Below are 7,136 nucleotides of genomic sequence, written 5' to 3'. Positions count from 1 at the left end.
GCAAAATTTTGTGGACAAGCACCACCTGAATAAGCCTATAGCAATGCGAGCGATAAATCTGTTTAAACAGTGCAATGTTCATAGCAGCAATGTCAACAATAGCCAAAACATGGAAAGAGCCTAAATGTCCATCACCTGATGAGTGGATCAAGAAGATGTGGTATATATACACGATGGAGTACTACATGGCAATGAGAAAGAATGACATATGGCCATGTGTAAGAAAGTGGATGGACCTTGAGGGTGTCATGCTAAGCGAAATAAGCCAGGGGTAGAAGGACAGATACCATATGTTTGCACTCATAGGTCTAACAGGAAAACAGGAGAAACCTAATGGAGGACCAGAGGGAGGGGAAGAGGGAAACAGAGTTGGGGAGAGAGAGGGATGCAAAACTTGAGAGACTGTTGAAGGCTGAAAATGAACTGAGGGTTGAGGGGAAAGGGGGAGGAGGGAAAAGGGGTTGTGGTGATGGAGGAGGGCACTTGTGGGGAAGAGCACTGGGTGTTGTATGGAAATCAATTTGACAATAAAATATTATGAAAAAAATGTTTAAATACACAAATGAGAAACATGGGGAAAAAATAAACAGTGCAATGTCACATTTCCCTGAAATCCTCAAAAGGAGGCAAAAACAAGTGTCATTGGATGAGTTTCTTGTTAAAGTTGTACAAAAAGAAAAAAATTCCACTGAGCCAATAGATAGCACTGACTCCGGTAGTGGGAGTGAAAGTCGTCCTACACAATAACGTGAGGTCCCCTCTTTCGTCTCCCTCACATGAGCCTCCAAGGTTTTCAGAGGTAAGTGCAGGTTAATTTGTTTTTCTTTATATTTTGTACTTTCTTTATTATTTTGTATTATGTTACAGTATTGTAATTATTTTTATACAAATATTTTTGGGTTATGGAACGAATCATCTGAGTTTCCATGATTTCTTATGGGGAAATTCGCTTTGATATGCAAGTGCTTTGGATTACAAGCATGTTTCTAGAGCAATTTATGCTCACAAACCAAGGTTTTACTCTTTTTGGAACTTTAGAATCTCAGGAGGCAGTGAAGGGCAGGAGAGTGGCATGGTCAGAATAATATTTTATTTTACTTTTTATAAGCTTATTTTTAAATTTATTTTGAAAGAAAGAGAGAGAGCAAGCAAGGGAGGGACAGAAAGAGGGAGACAATCCCAAGCAGGCTCTGCACTGTCAAGACAGAGCCCAATTCAGGGCTCCAACTCAAAAACCGTGAGATCATGACCTGAGCCGAAATCAAGAGTCAGATGCTTAACCGACTGACACCCCCCAGTGCCCCAATTTCATTTTAAGTGTTAATTTATTTATTTTTGAAGTGGAGGAGGGGCAGAGAGAGAGGGAGACAGAATCTCAAGCAGGCTTTGCACAGACAGCCCAGAACCTGCCACAGGCTCAAACTCATAAACCTTAAGATCAAGATCTGAGCCAAGATCAAGCGTCCAACACTTTACCAGCTGAGCCACCCAGATGCCCCCACAATAGCATTTTAGAAAAATCTCCCTGGGCAGTGTAGAGGGCAAGTGGGAGGCCAGGCAGATGAGAGGAGGGAGGCCTGAAGGGGGACAGGCTCTGGGCACGCAGGAAGCAGTCTGGGGGTGGGGGCAGAGCTAACGAGGGCTGTGCAGACATAATGTGGCTATAATGGTTTCAGAGCCCAGGCCAGGCCTCCTCCAAGAATCCCTGGAACACAGCTTCCTCCTGGTGGCCAAATTGTCCCCGCCTGGACCCTGGGGCAGGGTGGGTCCAACTCCAGGCCACCTCATAGCATTCTCTGAGACACTGAGCCAGAAGCCTAGTCATGGCTTGGGAATGTCTTAGCTTCTGTAGATGGCTTACGCCAGTGTTAGAATTTTAGAATGAGTATGTCAAGGTGTTCATTGCAGGGGCCTCCCCTTCGACAGGGGGCTGTGGCTGCAGTTGGCGAAGACCTCAGGCACAGGTCCCACACGAGGCAGAAGTTTCTTCCAGTGGTGTCTGTGTTTGTGTGTCTGTAAATGTGAATCAGTTTAAAACATCTACCTTGTTCAGGTTTCTCCCCAACTTGTGGAATTTTGGGCAACAGGCAACAATTTATGTGATGGGTTATCTACCACAGGTAGTTCATAGAGTGTTGTCTGTACCCTTCCAGACTGAGGTCTCCTTGTGGGCAGGGACCTACTTTATTCTCCTCTGTGTGTGTCTGCAGTGTCCAGGCCAGCCAGCTCTGTGCTCGCTGATCTGGAGATTTCACTGCCTCAGGGGTCAGAAATCTCTTCCAACAGCCTCGTTTCTGTATTTACAGGCAGATGTGATGTGGGTCTAATTCGACTGTAAAAAAACAACTCCCTGCTTCATGTTGATGGCAGGGTTACATAAACTATATGTACTATATACATAGTTTGCATAGACTATATATGATACACACAGAACTGTATTGGGAGCATAACCACTGCTTTACCCCTTGGCATTTCTGTTGCCCACAAACTTCCCTTGTTCAAACAGATGAGCTCTCTGCTTTTGGTGCTTCAAGGAATGGGCCAAATTCTTGGCTTATGACTTCTGAAAGCGGAGACCTGTTCCTAAGCCAGTAGACTAGGGGCAGTGCCTTACTAGTTAGCCTAGAACAAGGCTTCCTCCTTTCAGATCAGAAATCTACTCTTAAGGTGGAATTGTGGAGAGTCAGAGGGGAAGTGAACACGACTTACATGAGCTAGGTCCCAAGAGAGGCCTTGGCTCTGCTGCCCAGACCAGCCCCTGGGGACGAGGTCAGGGGCGGGGGGGGGGGGGGAAGGGGGCGAGACAGAAATCCTAGCCCAGTCTGGGAGCATCTGAGAGCAGAGTACACTTTGCCCAGAGTCCCTGAGCAGCCGTGCACAAGGCAGGGGAGACTGCTGTCTTGTCTGGGGGGTGGGCTAAGGAAGCCTCGGAAGGTACTCATCGCCTCAACATGCAAGGAGCGGCAAAAAAGACTGCTTATCTTTGTCCCCCTGCTTGAGAGGCCCCCCCAGTGTTAGGTATCCTGAACCAGCAGTTGTGAGGGGTCTGGGATGCTCTTCCTAAGACCTGGGCTAGACCTGGGATGCAGCTGTATGGACCCCAGGCTGGAGAAAGAAGGGAAAGGCACACTGTGGTATAGACGTTGCCAGAAGGTAGATGTGAGGACCAGAGCTTTCTATGTCTGGGGAAATGGGAAGGGGGCAGGAATGACCTTATGGCGAAATAAGGCTTTGAGAGAGAAGAGTAAAGGAAGTCAATTAGTTCTTGTACAGCCAGGACTGACTTAAGCTCTGTCCCTACCACCTATGAATGCCCATGTATTTGGCCATTTTAAAAAAGTTTATTTATTTATTTTGAGAGAGAGAGAGAGAGAGAGAGAGAGAGAGAGAGAGAGCGAGCGAGCGAGCATGAGCAGGGGATGAACAGAGAGAGAGAGAGGGAGAGAGAATCCACGCTGAGCGCACAGCTCCATGTGGGGCTCGATCTCATGAAGTGGGAGATCATGATGAGCTGGAATCAAGTCAGAGGCTTAGCAACTGAACCGCCCAGACTCCCCTCAGCCACTTTTTATTTAAGAAAGCATTGTGTTTTGGGAGCAGGAGGCATTGAATCGGACATTGTCAGATGTTTACTCAGAAGGAACAAAAACTATTATTATGTTCTGTGTTCCACTCCGTAAAATATAAAATGCAAGAAACATGATTTCATGGCAGGAATGGTACTGGCCACCTGCACTCTGTGAATGTGCATCACTGTCTGCCCTGCCGCACCCGTCCCCCGCAGGCCCGCCAGTCAGAGCTCGGCCATGCCCTTGGTGCTTCTACCAGCTCCTGGAGCCAGGAACTAGGCTGGGCTGGGAGAAGCTGGCTGTAGAAGCAATGCAGGTCAGCAGGAGGTAAGTGAATTAAGCATGGCCAGTGACTTATAAAACCATAAGCAAATGCAGCATACTTATGCAGCAAATGTCAGTAAAAGAGAGAGAGGAAGTGACAAGGGTGGGACATGTGTGAAGACAGAAAGGCGGCGACTCTGATTGAACACAGCTTGCCCACTTAGGAGACACCAGCTCCAGGTAGGTCTCCACCCTTTGCCTCGCAACTGTGGGTGGACCAAGCCCAGAGCCAGGTGCAGTGGCAGCATCCTAGCACATATCTGCTGAGTGCGCATCTGATATGGGCTTCACAGAGAGCAGCAGGGGTCAGACTTAACCAGACCCGGTCCCCGTCCCCCAAGAGCACCAGCTGAGGGTTGTGGTTCTCACGCAGAGGATGGCCTCCACTCAAAGGCAACAACAGTTCTGTGTAGGAGGCTGTCATGTCTCAACTTCTAGCCTGAGAACAAAATGATTCTTCCCCACAAAGATGCACAACCTCCTCCTTCTACTGTGGCCACCACCGGACTAGGAGGGTCACAGTGAACGCATCCTTATTCACTGTCAGAATTAAGGATGGGGTTCTAACGTGGCTTCCCCCCACAAGCACAGAATGACTTTGGGAGGTACCGGGTTGGTTCAGCCCTGCCTGAGTTAGATAAATCAAGGAAGTCTCTCTGGAGGAGATGACATGTGCACTAGGTCTGAAGGGGATGAAGGGTGGCCGGGTAGCCATGTGAAGACATGTGGGGAGAAGAGCTGGGTCTGGCGGCATGTGCATACAAGTCTTCAGGAAGAGTACATTCAAGGCCCCAGCACACCCGGGAGCTTGTCTGGACAAGGGTGACAGGAGTTGGGCAGCTCTGCCCCACCCAGGTGCCCACTCACAGCCATGAGGATGCTCAGGGGGCAAAACACTCAGTGGGGCGCTATTGGGTTTCAGGGATACATGACCAGCTTGGGTAGGGTGGGCAGGAGCAAAAGACGAATAGGGAAAAATTCATCGTAAAGAAAGAAGGAGGAATCTGGTACAAGTGGAGAAGTGGGTGGATGGAGTTCCAGTGGCTTCACGTCTTCACCAACATTTGGTGTTGTCGGTCTTTTAAATGTTAGCCATGTGTGTGTGTGTGTGTGTGTGTGTGTGTGTATGTGTGGTTTTCTAATTTGCATTTCCCTAAAAAGCCAGTGAAGTGTAGCATCTTCTCATGTGTGTTTTGCCATCTTTAGAGAAGCATCTCTTCAAATCATTTGAGTGGCTTTTTGTTGCTGTTTGTTCAGACAGGGTGTCTGCCTTCCTTTCTCTGACTTGAGCAGTTGTTTGTCTATTCACAGTACAAGTCCTTCGCGCGTATGTGTCAGGAGGAGTTTTTATCCAAGTGGGTGACTTCTTCGCTTTCATAATAGCGTCTTTGGAAAAGTGGATTTTTTAATAGTGAAGAAGTCTCATTTACCAATTTTTAATGAGAGATTAACATTCAAAATGTCAAGGTGCCAAAATTTAGAAAGTTACTTATTTAACTAAGCCATGCTTGGACATTTAGGCTGCTTCCCATGTTCCGCTGTTTCACCTGTCATGTGGAGCATTAGTGTACTTAAAACTGTGTTCTGAGGATAGTTCCACAAGCATCTCAGGATGCCAACCCTTGCCCTGAAATGGCTTTTCTTAAAGGGCACCTGGTAACTTGTATGGGAAGCTGAGTTTCAAGGGACCATCCAGTCCCCCTAAGAGTCCCCTCGCTTGTTGGTTTGTTATATTATAGCTATGCCTGGAAACATGTATGTGCCATTTCGTCCTTGCACTTTGTGGGGGAAGCCGTTTTTTTCCAGAGATAATACAAAGGCAATGCTAGTAAATTTCCAGTGAACATTTCTAAAGGCTTGAATCTTATTTCTAAAGGAAGTCAGCAGTGATTTATTGAAGGAACTCTGGGCAAAGGGCTGTTTGCTTTTTGGCGCCTCTATTTGCCTGTCTGTAAAGCTGGCAAAGGTCAGCCTGCTGTGTCTCACCACGGGGAGGGCCACAGACTGGATTAACTGAGAGACACTGTTTCTAGGCTTTAGGATGACATGTCATCATAGTAACTGCCATTTGTCGAGGCCACTAAGCCCTTGGCCCCGGGGCCTATGTTACCTTTAATTTTCAGCAACTGCTTTGCTTGGTGAGTATTACTGTTCCACTTAGAAGCTGCAGGCAGTGACTGGCCCAAGGTCACATGACTAATGGTGACAGAGCCTGGCCTTCTGGCTCTGAGCCCATGATGTTGTCATTTTCTTGCTCTACTGCATTTTAGTCAGATGTAGACCACACACATGACAAAAAGGTTTAAAGATATAGAGGACAAACACAGACAAGTTGATTATATTTTTGTTTTTTAAGTGTTTATTTATTTATTTGTGAGAGAGAGAGAGACAGAGAGAGAGCACATGTACATGTATGAGAGGGGCAGAAAGAGAGAATACCAGGCAGGCTCCCCACAGTCAATGCAGAGCCCTACCTGAGGCTTGAAATAATGAACCTAGAGATCATGGCCTGAGCTGAAATAAAAAGTTGGAAGCAGAATCAACTGAACTACCCAGGCGCCCCAAGCAAGTTGATTACCTTAAAAGTTTTGTTTTGCTTTTGGAGACTTCATTTGCTGGTGGCAAAAGGGAGTAGCTGGTTCTTTTCAGAAGCCTTGTTTCCAGAAGCCTTGGAAATATCCTGGAGCCAGTCGGTGGCCCAGTGACTGCCTACTCCCCAGACTCTCCTGCAGGGCCTGGTTCAATAGGATCAAGACTGGAGCTCAACATCGCTCTCGCATTTCTGGAAGGATCTCCTCAATTATGGCTGGACAGGCCCTGGAAAGTGGATACATGTCAGTGCTCAGTACCTGCTTGAGCACAGACTGTGAACTATATGTCTTTAGTCTCCTTTTCCACCTTTATTCTTGACTCCTATCCCTTCATTAGGTACTCATATGTCCCAATTTGCCCAGGACAGCCCTGGTGTAAGTCTACTGTCAAATGTAATATGCCCCTCCAACCTCTTTTGGTCTATATTAATTCAGACAGCCCAGTTACAGGCACTTAGGAGAAACTGTCACTTGAACACACATCAGGGAGTCATTAGAGTGGCCTCTCAGAAGGGCATCATGATGATAGCATACACTAGCCATGACTCTTGATTGTAAATGACCTCAAATTGACTTTAATAAGAAAAAGATGTATTGGTTGGCATAGCTGGACAGCTGGAGGGCTCAAGCCTGACTGGAACCAAGTTCTCAA

Source organism: Suricata suricatta, chromosome 3, assembly GCF_006229205.1.
Source record: "Suricata suricatta isolate VVHF042 chromosome 3, meerkat_22Aug2017_6uvM2_HiC, whole genome shotgun sequence".
Taxonomy (NCBI): Eukaryota; Metazoa; Chordata; class Mammalia; order Carnivora; family Herpestidae; genus Suricata; species Suricata suricatta.
The sequence above is the reverse complement of the archived record's forward strand: the minus strand, read 5'-3'. Positions refer to the sequence as shown.